The sequence below is a fragment of the Bombina bombina genome, chromosome 4, assembly GCF_027579735.1.
Source record: "Bombina bombina isolate aBomBom1 chromosome 4, aBomBom1.pri, whole genome shotgun sequence".
Classification (NCBI taxonomy): domain Eukaryota; kingdom Metazoa; phylum Chordata; class Amphibia; order Anura; family Bombinatoridae; genus Bombina; species Bombina bombina.
The window spans coordinates 547,199,658-547,216,719 of NC_069502.1; the positions used below are offsets into that span (position 1 = coordinate 547,199,658).

At 38.2% G+C, this 17,062-nt stretch overlaps 1 protein-coding gene across 1 annotated transcript in view; it reads right to left on the bottom strand.

The window, feature by feature from the left end:
• Positions 1-17,062, bottom strand: part of ME1 (malic enzyme 1) — an 809,599-nt gene that overhangs the window by 405,979 nt on the left and 386,558 nt on the right. The window lies entirely within an intron of this gene.

Genomic DNA, 17,062 nt, shown 5'->3' on the forward strand with positions numbered 1-17,062 from the left:
TTTCACAAGAATTTTGGCAGCAGATTTTCCCTGCGTTTCTTTTTGAATACACGTCAAATTATGATGTGGATTCAAGAAAACCTACTTGAAAACCTGAGGTGCTCTTTTTGAATAGACACATATGCCTTTCACAGAGGAAAAATAGTTTGTATATCTGTCTAATCTAGCAAAAAGACAGCGCAGTCCCAAAATACCAGGTAATTCTCCTATAAATTACAGAAAGCAACAAAACTCAGACAAACGTTTCAGCCTGTGTGAGCCTCATCAGTGAGGTGTATCCCTCTAAACATGTGAGCAAGGACTCCATGTTTTCCCTTCTTACTATTATGGTGAGCCCAGAATAATTTGCATATTTAAAACAGAAAATATAGAGAAGCACTCAACTGAGAACGAACAGCTGGAAAAAAAAACCCACTGCTTTTTCAAAAGGCCAATACCACTCAAGGTGCAGGTTTTTTTTTAGCTCAATAAGCTAGCGCAGATGGAAATAAAGGAAATACAGAGAGGCACAAAACTAAGAATGAGCTAAAAAGAATTCTATTGTTTGTTTGGAGCGGATGCCAGTGTAAGAACATACATAGAACGTTGTCAAGCTATAAATAAGATGGAATCGTTAATATACTATACACGGCCTAATGAGACTTGATATACATAACAATTTGCATGTAATTCACCCCCTGTGCCTGTTTAACTTGTTGCCAGAAAATATTTTAAACTGTATATAATGTGAATTGCCCTTTCTTACAATAACTTTTACCTTATTTGTTGCTGAGCCATCTGTGTCAAATACACTGACATAGGTCATATGCCAACTGCAGATTTCACAACTGGAAGCAACAGGAAATTCTTGTTGTTACTTCCAGTTAAAGGGATATTCTAGTGTAAAAACAAAATACTCTATTGTGTTAGAGCATTTTATTTTTAAACCAATTAATAATTGAGCTACAAAAATTAAGTTGCAATCCTGTAAAACTCTAAATGAGAATACAAAGTTAAATAAATAAAGAAAAAAGGTAATTTGCTCTATTTAATTTAATTAAGATAATTATGTTTATTCACTAAAATGTACCTTTAAATTTACAAATGTAATTCTATATAGCTGAATGTTCCATATGTGCATGTTCTTAGAAATATTCTAATGTAAAAAACCAATATCCAGCTGTGCCATAACATGAGGTACATGATTTGGCAATTGGGGTTAATATATATATCTACAAAAGAAACCAATAGGAACTGCATACAGCTATTATTTAAGAACTGTTTAACTTTACTAAGGATTTTTTTCATGCATCAGAAAGTCTGATTATAGCAGAGCGCCATTTAACCAATATTAATTGCTCTTTAACTAATATTTCTAACAGTGACAGGGGTACACTGTGTCAATACTAGGCAGCACGCTATTTCAATTTGGTGGATTAGAGTTTGTTGTAGATTGTATAATGTATATGGTACACTGAAAAGACAAACTTCTATTACTTTATTTGTACTAAAAATACACTTACAGTACAATAAAACATAAGAGAGACAGATGCGCCACATGGCCCAATATTGTTTGTTCAGCAGAGTGGATGTAATTTAATGATGCAAATGCAAACTCACAATTTTAGAAGCACTCCAGTTAGTGCAACAGAAGCAGTCTGGGATCAATCACAGTCACCCAGCAGACCGACCTCTTGGATAGAGTGGTATATTTATTTAGAAAAGCATCTCCATTGATGCTAATCAGGCAGGAAGGGATCAATACAGTCACCCAACAGACTATGGCCAGGTTATCACAGGAGGCATTAGCATCAATGGAGATGCTTTTCTAAATAAATATACCACTCTATCCAAGAGGTCGGTCTGCTGGGTGACTGTGATTGATCCCAGACTGCTTCTGTTGCACTAACTGGAGTGCTTCTAAAATTGTGAGTTTGCATTTGCATCATTAAATTACATCCACTCTGCTGAACAAACAATATTGGGCCATGTGGCGCATCTGTCTCTCTTATGTTTTATAGATCATCCTCTTAGGATCCTGGCCGGATTCTCTACAGATTGCTGCCTTGACACCTCTATCTACTCCTCAGAGACTCTCTTTGAATTGGTCTTATAACTTTTTTTGCATTTTTGCATTTTTTAATCATTTTTATTAATCCCAATTTTGTCGCTTTAAATGTTTTAATTTATATTATCCATTTTACTGATTTGATAGTTTGTATTTTTCATTTTGTATAAATATATCACTATATAGATACACTTTTATACTCTAGGGCGCCCCCTATCTTATAGGACACTTACAGTACAAATCAAGGATTCCTATCTATACAAATACAAAAACACTCCAGGGCAACTGAACCTTACAAATACGTTTTTAAAAAAAACATAACTTCTACAAAGGTCTAGCGCTGGTGATTATTCTTGCTTCTTACACTTTTACTTTGTCACCAATTGGTGACATATCCTAACTAGCAGCTTACCTAACAAGACAAATTACCTCCACATAATATAAACATGGAATCTAACACGTTTGAATATGGGAACTATTTTGATCCACTAACCAAAATTAAGAAACTATCAATAAACCTAGATGAAGATAGCAAATTGGTAGTGGAACAAAATATAGACCCTAGAGAAATCTTTGACAAATTAGAAAAAAACTTAGCAAAAAGCAGCTAATCAATTGGCATGATAGTGTTAACCTAGAAAGGTACTCCAAATACAAAGTGATACCAAAAGGTCTAAAACTATATAAATCATCTATCTTTGAAAAAGAAGATGTAGAATATCTCACTGAATGGGATACAGCACTGGAAGAAGCATCTTATACTTTAATGAACATAGCCATTCGTTATAGAAACCATAAAGTAGAAAAACTTTCTTCAGAAATAAAAGATCTAAAAAAAACCTTAGAAACCTTTAAAGGGGATACTACATTCAAAGAATTAGATGAAAAAAATAAAGAAAGAATCAGTCAATTGTTGTCTGATCATGATTGTCAAAGGTTCAATAGAAATATCAAAAAGAGGAGGAGAGAGAGGGCACCCCTGTAATGTTCCTCTTAAGTAATATCTCTGAGGATGGTATATTAACGATTATCCTAGTATGCAGTTTATTGTATAGATTGTCCAGAAATTTAAGGAAGTTACCTCTAAAACCAAATTGAGTAAGTGAAAATAGTAAATGGTCATAGTGAACTGAGTTGAATGGTTTTTCGGCGTCAATTGAGATAAATTGCTAGATCAGAAGTATCACCACCTCTCCTCTGCACCGACCGCTCCAAGGACTTAAAATAATCAAAAGTAACTAGAACTTCCCTGATCTTAGCTGAAGAATTCCGCTTCTGCAGAAACCCCGCTTGGTCTTTGTGAATCACTTTAGGAAGAAGAGATTGTAGTCTCTTAGCTATAATAGAGGTAAGAATCTTATAATCTGAGTTCAGAAGTGCTATAGGTCTATATGACTTTTTTTATAGGATTAGGGTGGTGTGAGAAGCAGTAAAGTAAGGAGAGGCTGGATTGCCATCAATATACATGTCATTGAAAAACTTACTTAAGTGTGGAACAATAGTTAGTGACAGAATTTTATAGAATTCATTAGGTAATGCATCTGGTCCTGGTGCTTTATTTGATGGAAGATCTTGAATAGCTTTTACAATTTCTGTCTTGGAGATAGGAGAATTCATCACTGCAGCTAGTTCAAAATTAAGGGAAGGGTAGGTGATTTTACTCCAGAAGTCATCAGATTGAGGTTTGTCTAAGATTCTAAAAGAATAAAGCTCTCGATAATAGTCTGAAAATTAGTTTGAGATAACTTCTGGATTGGTAAGAATTTTTTCCTTCATGATACAACATATCAACCAGTGGGGGCCTTCTCTCTTTTTTCACTAGATTTGCCAGTAATTTACCAGCCTTATTACCATATCTATATAGTCTAGCTTGGAGCTTTAAATCCTTCTGTGACACTCGATATACTAAGTACGTATCCCTCATTTTTTGATCTAGAGTTTTCTGGAGAACTTTTAAGCAGATAGAGACTGTATGAGTTGATTACTGACTGTAATACTTCTGATTCTCTTATTTTAAGATTTTTGGACCTATTAGTGCTGTAAGCTATCATTTCTCCCCTAAGAACTGCTTTTGCAGCTTCCCAAAAAATGGCAGGACAATTGGCATGTGCTTGGTTAAAATGCACATAATCTTGGGGGGCGGAGCTAGCAGCCGAAGCAGCCAGACGTGCCATAACTGAGCTCCTAATGTTTGATCACTAATATATAAATTTATGGTACGTCTGGCATTAATTTATTCCTCTATCTTGCTCCCAATATACATTAGAACAGAGGCCACATGAACTGAGACATGGGCACACGACAATCCCTGCAATAACTGTCCTAAGGCCTACTATTTGCTGAGACCGCAACTCGAGGTAGGCCAACATCCCTGGGGATTTCTACGCATTTTCTCTTCTGACAGAGATATAGCTCCTACGCTATTACTGTCACCTCAATCTCATCATGGAGGAACAAATACTCTCAGCGCTGCAAGAACTTATGCGCTCTCTAGACTCGCATCAGCAAGTACTTGTCGCAGAATTGAGGGATGCTATAAGCCCACTTCAACCTACAGTGGTGTCAGAGGAGGTGGTGGAGGTAGCCGGTTTGGGGGAACCGGACTCGCCGCAGCCGACGGAAGACCCACCCCGAGCCTCAGAAGAGAATTGCCAGACAGACCCGATAGATACCGGAAGCCCCAGCTTGGAAATAGCAGAGCAGACAGGCGATGGTAAAAGAAACCTCACAGCCTTTCTATCTACCCACAGGATCAGAACAACACTCCGCAGGACACCTGGAGTGTCCGCAGATACGGCAAGGCGGATTACAGAAAGCACACAGTTTATGGCTGACGGCTAGCAATCCCTTTTACAAGGTGTCTGCTGGAGCTCTATACATTGCGGCAGTGGAGCCTGGCATTAAATGGAGCACAACATATTTAGAAAATATCACAGTCCACAAGGCTATGAACAGCAAGTACTCTAGCGAAAACACCACAGTGCAAACTACCCCTCATTGTGTTAAGAGCTGGTGCGACATATCTCAGCAGCCCACCAAAGCCACCATCCGATGCGGGAGACTCCACCAGGCACATAGTTTTTACTCCCAGGCCCTGCCTGCAAAACAGCCGATCCTCTCTCTCCTGTCTGTGTCAAGGAGGTCGACTTGGGACCCAGGGAGTAATTTGGAAGCTAGCCACTGAACTGGTCTTCCCTTGGCAGGAAATGGAACACAGGTCGGCAGCCTATTTCAACCAGGACTTTGCCACCTACCCAGCGACATAGATACAGGTCCTAGCAGTGTTATAGAACCATATTATCACTTTGACACTATTCTAATCTGTTCACTCAATATCTAGAATATGTTAAATGCCACTATCTACACATATAAAACTCTGAGCTCTAGTTTGCTCACTAGTGACTGTCTCCTGTTTACATGATCCCTCTTCTTGGGTTGTAAGCTCAGCAATTTGAGACTGAATGTATAGTTGAGATTTATTATAAGGCTTTGTATTATTCTGTATACTGTAACATTGTTGAGACGCTCTATTACTGCACTGTTTGCTTATTCCTAGTTCATATGAGATAGTGATGTCTTAGTTTTATAGATAGGATTTTTGTGCCCCTCTCATATTGACTACAACATATTGCTAAACTGAATTATTGTACTTGAATTTTGAATCCTAGAGGTAAAAACAGTGTTGGATGGAACCCTTACTATGTCCATAGAAACCATGTTATGATGACTATGACTCCACCTTGGCCATTGAAGCTATGATACTTAAACAAACTAATATGAGGACACAAACTATTATTCTGCAGACTAGGATTAGCTTCAGAATTTCTCTCATGTTCACTGCATAAGCTTCCTCACTAGTTGTCTCCTTTTTCAGAGCTAATTATAAAAGGAAACAAAAAGGAAAAAAAATGGGTATACTTAAATAAAAGGCTCCCTCATTTACCCTATCTTAGAGAGCCCCCTGTCACTGACTACAACCTCTATATTAGATATTGGGTATCCCCCCAGAGTTGCCTTTAGCATAGATTAATAAGATACTGGTTCATGCTCCAGTATTGTTTAATAACTAATAATTACACTTTGCTTGTCCCCACACAGATAATGCAGATATCCGTAGCTCCAGACCCAGCATAAACCATTAGTCTTCATAATATCTCTCCTTAACGGGTTTCACTAACCCCCTACTTCTCCTTATATTCCCTTAGCCTCAGATACCATGCATCTATAATAGGAGCCCAGCCTCCCCCCTCCCATTCCTCCTGTTCTTCCCTTCTTCTTATCTTTTCTTCCCCACTCCCTTTTCATTTCTCTAAAGCAGCACTGGCCTGCTGACTTTTCCCATCTTACTTTCTTAAGTACTAGGTCCAAAAGTGACCACTCTCAATGCTAATTTCCTCTCTCAGTGTTCATCAGCTTTGTTGGGTTCAAAAGTAACCCTTTGTTTTCATGGAGGAACTCATTTCAGAATTTATTCTAATATAAAATAGAGGTTCAAGATATCTAGCCATTTAGATTCAATGTATTACTCTTGATGTAATCAATTCATATTTGTTTGCTGTACAAGATGATATCTATATTTCATGGTATTTTGCTTTTGTTGTATTAACATCATAACCTCAATAAAAAAATATATATATATATAAAAAAAAAAAAAAATGCACATAATCTTCATATTTAGATTTGATTTAAGACAATTTTTAAACTTCAGGTCATTTGAAAGATATGTGGGAAAGAAAAAGATAGGGCCATGATCTGATATACAGATAGCGAAAATACTTGCTTTAACTCGCAGTTTGCAAAGCCTTTCATCTATAAGAAAAAAGTCTATCCTGGATAATGTTTTATGTGCTTTGGATAATTAAGTAAAATCTCTTACATTCAGATTTTGTGCTCTCCATACATCCCTAATCGCTAGATTCTGGAAAATCTTCTTAAACAACTTGGTCTCTAAGTTATCTCGCTTATTCTTCCCCAATCTATGGTTCTGCCTTAACCTGTCTAAGGGATATTGTGGCGCCATATTGAAATCTCCCCCTAGAATCAGGTATCCTTCAGAATTTACAAGAATTTTTGTTTGTAGTGTATCCCAGAATATTGGATCAAATACATTTGGAGCATAGATATTGCATAATGTATTTAAAGTTTCAGCAACTTTTAGTTTCAATATTAAATATCTCCCCTCTGGATCTATGATGTATGCAGAACTTCATAGTCAATTCTTTTACCTATCAAGATTGCCACTCCTCTTTTCCTCTCCATACCTGAGGAGGCCAAGACTTCCTTAACCCATGAGAATTTGAACTTTAATACCTCATCTAAATTCAAAAATCCTAAATTAAAAGTATTTTGGATGCCCCAATGATATAGGTTGGTTCTTATGGTAATATTGAAACAGAATAACTTTATCCTGAAAATTTAACAGTTTGACAATGATTGGTCTTGCTCTCGTATTCCCCTTGGCATCAGTAAGTGGCCTGCAGAGCTCTTTCCACAACGATTTGTGGATTTGAAGGAGGGATTATTAAAAGTTAGACTAGAGTCCCTGAAATAAATTTATTCAGGTCTTCGTACTGTTTTTCCTTTGGAACCCCAATTATTCTGAGATTATTTCTCCTAGAGCGATTTTCTAGGTCCTCAATTTTAAGATGGATTTTAGAAAGTGTTATATCAGTAGTCTCAAGTTTAGAGCTGTGAGTTGCACTGGCATCTTCTAAATCCGACACTCTTTGTTCTGCCTCTTGCAACCTGTTCGAAATTGTCTAATTTGGGCTGAAATGTCTTGCTTAATCTCAATCTTAAGTGTGTCGAATCTAGGAGCCAAGGCTTTAGAGATATTTGCTACCAGTGAATGAGTATCAAGTGACTCAAGATTAATAGTGGCTGGATGAACATCCGCCTGGGTCTCTAAGGAATTCTTAGTCTTCCGATCTCTGTGTCTAGCCGCCATAGCTGGAGGAGTTTTAGCGTGTGTGCTAAGGAATTTATCTATGTGGTGAGAACACGTGAGGAAGATGGGGAATAGGAATCCCCAACCGAAGAATACAGAAGTGGCAAAAGGTAAAGGGGAGGAGCCCCTTCCCTTGTGATATTAAAATAAGTGCACAAAAATAAATTAGTGAGGAGAAAAAAAAAAAAGGGAGGGAGAAGGGAAGAGTGAAAGGGCGGGTGCTTTAAGTGAAGGGTGACATGTGAAGAGGGAAAAAAGTACAAATTTAGTTTAGTTTAAGACCAGCTATGAGGGGTAAGCCAACTGACTAAAAACTTCAGAAAGGATTCAGTATGGACTTTTAAGAATCAAATATGGCAGTAAATATAACTAATGTGTCTAACACTCAAGGTCAAAAAGGCTCTAATAAACTCTAGCTCAAATGTCGTAAGTTAAACAGTTCTGTAAAAAATAATGCAATAGACAATAATCCCCTGCATATGCAGTCAGCAATCTAGAATAGCAGACTCAGCTTTTAACTTTTTTACACAGGATACAGACAGGCAAAACAGCAAACAAATCCTAACTCCAAAGAATTAGTAAGCAGCACATGCAATTAGTAAAACAGTGGAGTTTTTCTCCTGATCATGCTGAGAGTTCAAGCTTTCACTTGTAGACAACGCTGAATGTTCAGTAAAGTAGCAAAAAGGCTTTGATATTATTTGGCCACAGTTTTTAAACAGCACATATTGCCAACCTTTATCCAACGTGAAAAAGGGGTCACAGAATTAGACCAGGTAGGGGAATTCAGTTTTCCTTAAAGGAGCTCTTCAACCCGTAGCCTTTACTCCTCCTTCCTTATAGTGAAAAGGGCAAGATGTTTTCTGGCCGTTTTATATTAATTTCCCTTAGGGGTACAATGGTTTAACAGTGTGAAGGCAATGTGACAACTCTCCCCCAAGGCCAGGGTATCTACACCTTATGATAAACAGTACCTTATGAAGCGCAACTCAGTGCGCCAAAAATGCTGAGACCTCAGGCTCCACACGCCTTCTATGCCTGGCCATGCACTTAAGAACACATGGTATAAAGTAGACTCTCGGATATAGGGTATGCAGCAAGCTCTGGCCAAAAGGGAAATCAGCACCTCCACACGCAGCACCAGTGGGAGGAGGGCTGAAGGTGTATACTTGCACTCTTCAAATCACCATCAGCGGGGAGCACCACTTCACAGGACCAGCATCCCCAGGTAACGACCAACCCGCCCCCTCACACAGCACCGGTGGGAGGGGGGGACCAGCCAAGCTCACGCTCCACCGCTCTTGCCAGAAATACGATGCTTAATCAGACCTTCGATAACAAAAGAGGGTCAGTTCAGTACAGTGCGATGGAGTTGCACAGCAGAGGTACCGGTGTCGATGTTACCTTCCAATAATCAGCCACCCAGAACAAAGGGTTTCGGCGCGGGAATTCACCGCCAACGGCTTGAGTGGGAGCGAGCGCTCACAGCGTGTCCTGCACCCAGTCTCCTTCCACTTTGTGTGGTCTTTAAAGGACTTTGTATTGCTAAAAACCTTTAGATACTTCACAATGTAAACCTACACTAGTCATATTCCAATCCATCAGAAAACATATTTCTTGAATGTTTTTTGGATTTATTTAATTTAGCAGTGATCTCTCACATACCTGTTTTATAATGCTTTTTTTTGCTATTTAGCATCTGCATATTCATATGACACGTTACAAACATGTAAAAAAAAACAGAGAACTAAATCAAAGTTATAGGAAAAGGTTAATTGCACAGCACTAACACAAAATGGTAGATAAGGGCTAATTGCACAAATCATGATTTAGGCTTGCGAAGAATATTAATCCTACAAAAAAAAGGAATAGTAGGTCAGTCATTTTTTACTTTACACTTTTTCCATTCACTACTTATTTTTGTTTCCATGGAATTCTATGGAGAATAGTGTGAAAAACAGCATTTCATATACATTTTGCTTGTTCAAAAGCAAAGAAATCCCAGATTGATTTAAAGTGCATGTAAAGTCAACCGAATTGCTCTTCATCAAAGTGTGTAATTGCCAAAATAAAGGTTAGTTTAATTCATCATATTTTTACAATCTCTATATAAAAGTAAATATATATATATTTTTACTTGCGATTCTTATCGCCGATTCCTCCGCCTGCTATTTTGGTCCCACATTTGATTTATGATTGACACTTCGCTTTCTTAATATTTTTTTCACCCCCGGGGCGTCAGGCCGGTTGTTCGCTATGTCACGCGCTTTAACAGCGCATGCGTGAACTACTCCATGACGTAGCATACTCAATGCTCGTTGAATACTTTGTTTATAATATATTTACAGTTTAAGCGCATGCGCAATGGGAAACAAAGTGCCGAGGTTTATAGCATTTTGTTTGCTATACGCATGCGCGTATGTCACCCCTGATCGTGAACGAGCTTCAAACAGACGTCATCGAGTGGGTGGTAAATATTGAAATGATGCAGGGGAAATCGGGGTGAGATACAGGAAGAAGACGGTTGGGAGGAGTTCAATGATTATAACGCAGATAAGTTGGAATTGAAATAAAACGATAAAGATTATTTATATTCAAAAAATAATATTGCGGTTTTAATATATATAATATTGTGAGCAAGTAGGTTTAATTTAATAACAAAAAATTTACATTCACTTTAAATGTAGTGCATACACAGCAAGGCTGTATATTTACATTAGTTATCTTGTCCTTCTATAAGATTGCAATGGAGCTGGTAAGAAAGAGAAAAATCAAAGCTGCTGTCTAAATTGTTGTACAGCATATTCTAAAAGATTGGAATCTATGGCTTTTAAGAATAATATTAATTTTGTAAGCAGTCTGTCATTTGGAAAGGTCAATAAGATCATGTTATACCCTCAACAAAGAATATCATTTATAGTAATTATGATTGAAAAAAAATCTGAATAACATTTTTCTTTTTTAATTCTGTTTATAAGTATATATGTTATACTTTAGTTTTCTTATCTGTTAGGTTAATTTCCAGGGCCTATAGAGCTAGAGATCCTAATGCAATCTCTAGCATTAATATACACAAAATATTAGTTTTTCAGAAGCAGAACCCATTTCCTGGCAAAGTTCCACCTATTATAAAATGGAATTTGTTGAAGTAATCAAAGTGCAAATATAGACAAAGCTAAAGATGTGCCAGATGCACTTAAATCTGGCCAACAGTTTCTAGGACTGCTAAGATTACTGCTGCTACTTCCCTTACAGGGGCCATCTAAGCTGTAATGCTGCATCAGTGTCAAAATAGTAGCTGTATACTTGTTCTGGGGAACTCCTTTGGCTTCTGATTAAGATATATTTCTTTTGGGAGTAGAGTGCTATGTAATCTCGAAGGCAAAAAAATAAAGTAGCAGTATAAATTAGGTAGCATGTGAGTCGAGAGGATTAAAGTTGTCAAAGATAAAATGACTTTACAAAGCCTCCAACTATCCTGGGTTTTGCAGAATGGTCCTGGTTTGGAAATTCTCTCCCGCTGTCCAGCCTTCCCCTACTTATGTCTTGGTCCCACATAGTGAAACTGGGGATTACTAAACTATACCCAGAAATACCCATTGAATACTCAGCTATGATTCAGACTGTCTGGTTCCATTCAATACCACCAGATTCCATCCATGGTCACACTGACTTGGTTCCCATGCAACTCAGATCCAACCACATTAAATTGACAGTGTACTGTAAATTTGTTTTCCCTTAATGTGTTCCAAATCACTGTTTGCGCTTTGTGTTTGAGGGGTAACTTTTACAAGCTGCAGAGTATAAAATGGATGAGAAATTGCTTATTTAGGTTTATATTTGTAAATTAAATATCTGCTTTTGTTCTTTGAAGCAACAACTCATAAAAATGGGTTGAGCTTGCAGGGAAACCAGATTTCCTTAATGTATCACTTTCTGTACACACACATGCTTCTTTATGTTATTATCTCTGTCTGTATACTAAGGGCTCCATGTACGAAGCAGTGAGTGCTGCTCCGGAGCCCTTGCAGGGCAGGTTCGCATATGCGAGCCTGCTTTCCGCAATGTAGGAAGCAGCGGTCATTAGACCGCTGCTTCTTACACCTTACGCCACGTCTGAAATGGCAAAGGAAAATCAAAGAGCGCTTGCTCGATCTCAGTGACTGACAGCCCCTTCAGTCGCACGACAATGAAGTTGAGAAGCTGTCCACCCGCCTATTAGTACATGGAGCCTTAAAGCTCAATACGCAGAGAGAACAATTTAATTTTTTTTGTTCTATACCTCTCTCTCCTAATCCCAATGAGAGTGTAATCTCTTCTGCTGGATAGGTTTAGTCAGCTTTTCTACAACCAATACTTGAGTTTAGAAACTTTCAGTGTAGGGATGACATAGGCAAATCAGCTATTTCAAATGTAAAAATAAAGGTAAGTTAGCTTCTGTAGACAATTTAGTATACACGGCAGGTAAAATTGATTATTAGGAAAAAACTAAAGGGGAGACAAGGAACATTGTTCCTTTAAGTTTAAAAACCTTATTTGTGGCTGCAATGGAAATGGGATATTTTGGACAAAACAAAGAGGTCACAAGAAATGGTGACCAGATTGTGATGCTGCAGCAAAATGTTTTTTGTAAAACTCATAGAAGGAAATAAGAAAAAAAAAATATTTTTTAAAAATAAAATCAGGATTTAGATCACTTGCAAGTTAATAAAGTTTTTTTTTTTTTTTACAATGTTACTTAATAGCATCAATACTTTAACGCCCTTATAAATTGCATGCATCTACATTTTCCAGTTAAATATTAAATATATTTTTGTAGTGCACATACTAGAAAGTGTTACAGATGATGTGTGAAAATAACTTATGAACTGTAGAATTCTGCATAAAAATATATATATATATATCCCACCTTTATATAGTAACCAATCTGGTAGAATCATATCCAAATCTCAGTGAGCATACTAGCAACAAATACATTTTATTCAGTATTATTACACTCTCTAATGTCATCACTGTAGCGGTTATTAAACTTTTAGGTTTCAATGCTCTTCACAACTGGATGTAGCCAAATAGACTTAAACATAAGCGTTATATATAAAATGTTAAGCACTGAAAGGGAAACTTATTTCCCCTGATTCAGCTTCTATTGTGAGTCAGAGACTGTGGCTAGATTTTCTGCGTTCACATAACATTCTATTTATTGTCTGAAGTACATATTAGTATATGCAATGCAAAATGTCATGAGAAAAAAGTGCTTTAAAATGTGTGGTGAATGACCTAATATAGCAGAAGATTTTTTTTAATTTCTTTTGGTGGTTTACTAAATATTTCCTTTCAGAAAATGTTTGCAAATGTTTGACTTTTCTGTTTATTAGGCATATAATTCCCTAACATTTATATAAACTCCTGGCTACATTTGTGATGTTTGTAGTAATGGGCTACTGTGACTGACACCGCTTTTGTAAAGGCCTGAATCTATATGGGCCCTCACAAATGATATTATCATAAAAAAATAGCAAAACCTTTCCAGGGTCAGTATATATTAGTATTATGTGTGCATCTTCATGTTAGGAGAACTACTTCAGATCCTGCCCACCATCTAATAACATAAGTTAGTTATCAGTGGTGAGGTGTACACCTTATATCATGCTGCTGACTGCATCATTGTTCATGCTCTGGCAGCCTTCCTCCAATTCTGAAAGTACATCATCTATTGGTGAAAGGAGAAACTAATTTAAAAAGGACATTAAGCTCAAAAAGTCTCTTAAAAACTTTGTTGAATGGTAGGCTCAGGAGTGTGCATGTGTATCTGCAATTCTACTGCAGCTGAGTTTCCAACTAAGTATAACTGTGCTACATACATTTTTGCAATTAATGCTGCCCTGGAGTGCTAACACCTGCACATGCCTAAGCTCCTATGAGCCGGATTGGTTGTACTCTTAGGCAAAGGATACAATGCAAATCTGATAAGATGTCTATTGGAAGCTTTATTAAATTGCATGCTCAATCTGAGCATAGGCATGTATCATGGTAATTAGCTACATATCCACATGCAGTAGCACTTTCAAAGCTTGGTGTGGATATGTAACTGAAGGTTGGACAGCATCCTTGTATCAGTGTGCACTACACAAGAGGTGCTGTGCTTGTTGCGGTTTCATGATACTTAATAGCAGCCTAGTTTAAGCAACCATGTCAAATATTTAACTGAAACTACCTCACTGATTATTGACATTGTAGCTGTGCTATCCTTTCCGGTCTTGAGAGGACACGTTAGTTGGCTCAGCTCCAGCATGGCTTTACCCTTCGCAAATTTTTGTTTTTAAAAACTCCTTATACATATTCCCACAGAATCAAGTAGTAAGACTTAGGTCTGTTTAATCCTTCATTTACTTAAAGACTTTAAAGTATAGACCTCACTACCTGTCCCCTCGACCCCATCCCCTCACAGCTACTCCCCTCCCTCTCTTCTACCCTCACCCCCATACTCACACATTTTCAACCTCTCCCTCAGCACTGGTATATTTCCCTCATCTCTAAAACATGCACTGGTCACACCTATCCTCAAAAAACCTTCCCTCGATCCAACCCCCCCATCCAACTACCGCCCTATTTCCCTACTCCCTCTTGCCTCAAAGCTCCTCGAAAAGCTAGCATACGCATGTCTATTCCATTTCCTTACACTAAACTCTCTTCTTGACCCACTGCAATCTGGATTTCGTCCCCATCACTCTACAGAGACAGCAATTGTCAAGGTTACCAACAACCTACTCACAGCAAAACCCAAAGGCCACTTTCTCTCTGCTTATCCTCCTTGACCTGTCTGCAGCCTTTGACACTGTTGACCACCCTCTTCTGCTCCAAACCTTCCAATCCTTCGGCATCTGCGACACAGCTCTCTCGTGGTTCTCTTCCTATCTGACTAAACATACATTTAGTGTAGCCTTCTCTGGAGCATCCTCTGCCCCGTTACCACTTTCTGTTGGGGTACCTCAAGGCTCTGTCCTCGGTCCCCTTCTCTTTTCAATCTGCACGTCATCATTAGGTTCCTTAATAAAGTCTCATGGGTTTCAATATCATTTGTATGCCGATGACACCCAAATCTACCATCTGCACCAGACCTACCTGCTTCCTTACTAACCCGTGTCACTAACTGTCTTTCTCATATCTCATCTTGGATGTCCATTCACTACCTCAAGCTAAATCTCTCCAAAACTGAACTCCTTATTTTTCCCCCTTCTTCCAATGTCTTCACCCCCAAAATTTCTTTAACTGTTGATAATTCCATCATTACTCCTACCCCGCATGCCCGATATCTTGGGGTCACACTTGACTCAGATCTTTCCTTCAATCCTCACATTCAATCCTTGGCTAAAGCCAGCCGCTTCCACCTTAAAAATATCTCTAAAATTAGACATTTCCTTACACAAGATACAACTAAGATTTTAATCTACTCTCTCATCCTTTCCCGCCTCGACTACTGCAACTCCGTCCTCTCTGGTCTACCTAGCTGCCGCATAGCTCCTTTACAATCCATTATGAATGCCTCTGCCAGGCTCATCTTCCTTACTCGTCGCTCTTCATCTGCTGCACCTCTCTGCCAATACCTTCACTGGCTTCCTCTTGCCTCTAGGATTAAACACAAAATCCTCACTCTGACATACAAAGCTCTCAACTGCACTGCTTCCCCCTACATTTCAGAACTTGCCTCCAGATACTCTCCCTCCAATCCACTTTGATCAGCTCAGGATCTCCTCCTCTACTCCTATCTTGTTACTTCCTCACATTCCCGTTTACAGGACTTCTTCAGACTGGCCCCCATCTTGTGGAACTCCCTGCCTCGCTCCACAAGAGTCTCCCCTAGTTTTAACAGCTTCAAGCGCTCCCTAAAAACTCTACTATTCAGGGATGCTTACAACCAACACTAACCTTTCCTAACTCCATTGCTTTCCCCTTGAACCCATTAGAATGTAACCCTATGAGCTCAGCTGTTTGCAGATTGCCTTCATAAGAGCCGACTGCAACAGTGAAACTCTCGGCAGGGCCCTCTACCCAATTGATCCCTACAAAAGCTATCCTGTATCCCGACTATGTTCACAGCGCTGCGGAATCTGTTGGTGCTCTACAAATACCTGATAATAATATGAGCAGTTACAAGGCCACACCTGTTCTGTGGATCTACAGAGCAGACATCACACAAAGAAGCGGGGCTCTTATTGTACTGATGGAAGCACTGTCTTAATTTTGGTAAATTTGGGAGCATATGCCGACAGTTTACCCGTTACCTAGCAGTAGTTATTGCTACATTGTTTAGTAATGTCCCAGTGACTATAACAATCTTTAAAGAAACCTAGGAGCTGTATGCAAATTGGTCATCCTTAGGCCTGTTAACATTAGTATGATATGTACAGTTTTAATGATAAATTGCAAGGAGCGGATAAGGGCCATATTATTTTCTATAATCCTGAGGTATTTAAGGAGATAAGAAAAGCTTTTAACCCCTATAGTAAAGATGCCATTAGATTATACAGAGTTTTCTATACTCATTGTTCTTCACAGCGTGTGCCAAAAATATCCTTGTTTTAAATAACTTATTATGCTATTATATACTATTTTTTTATATGTTAAACTCATTTATTTTTGTTTCTTTTACTTATTTTTATATCACCACACACAGTTACCCCTTTAGATGACATATTAAGATATAGCCTTATCTGATAAATTATTCTCTTTCAGGATTTTGATTACAAAAAAACATCACCACCCAGTGATCTGCAAAACCTGTAGGACCTACTGCATAAATGGTCCGTGAGTAGTAAGTGGGAGCCCTATGTATCCTCCAGAGATTGCTCACTAACATTTACCCGGTTTCAAAGAGTCAGAAGATGTGTAGGTCAAGCCAGATGAAATAGAAAAATGATTTTCCAAGCTTTTGATTAATGGAACTCTCCAATGAACTTTACTGCCAGTGGAGGAGAATACGCCAGACAAACATTCCATATAATAACCGTAGCACTTATAAATGATGCATTTGGTTCCTTGGCTCTCATTCAAAACAATGAAACATTGAA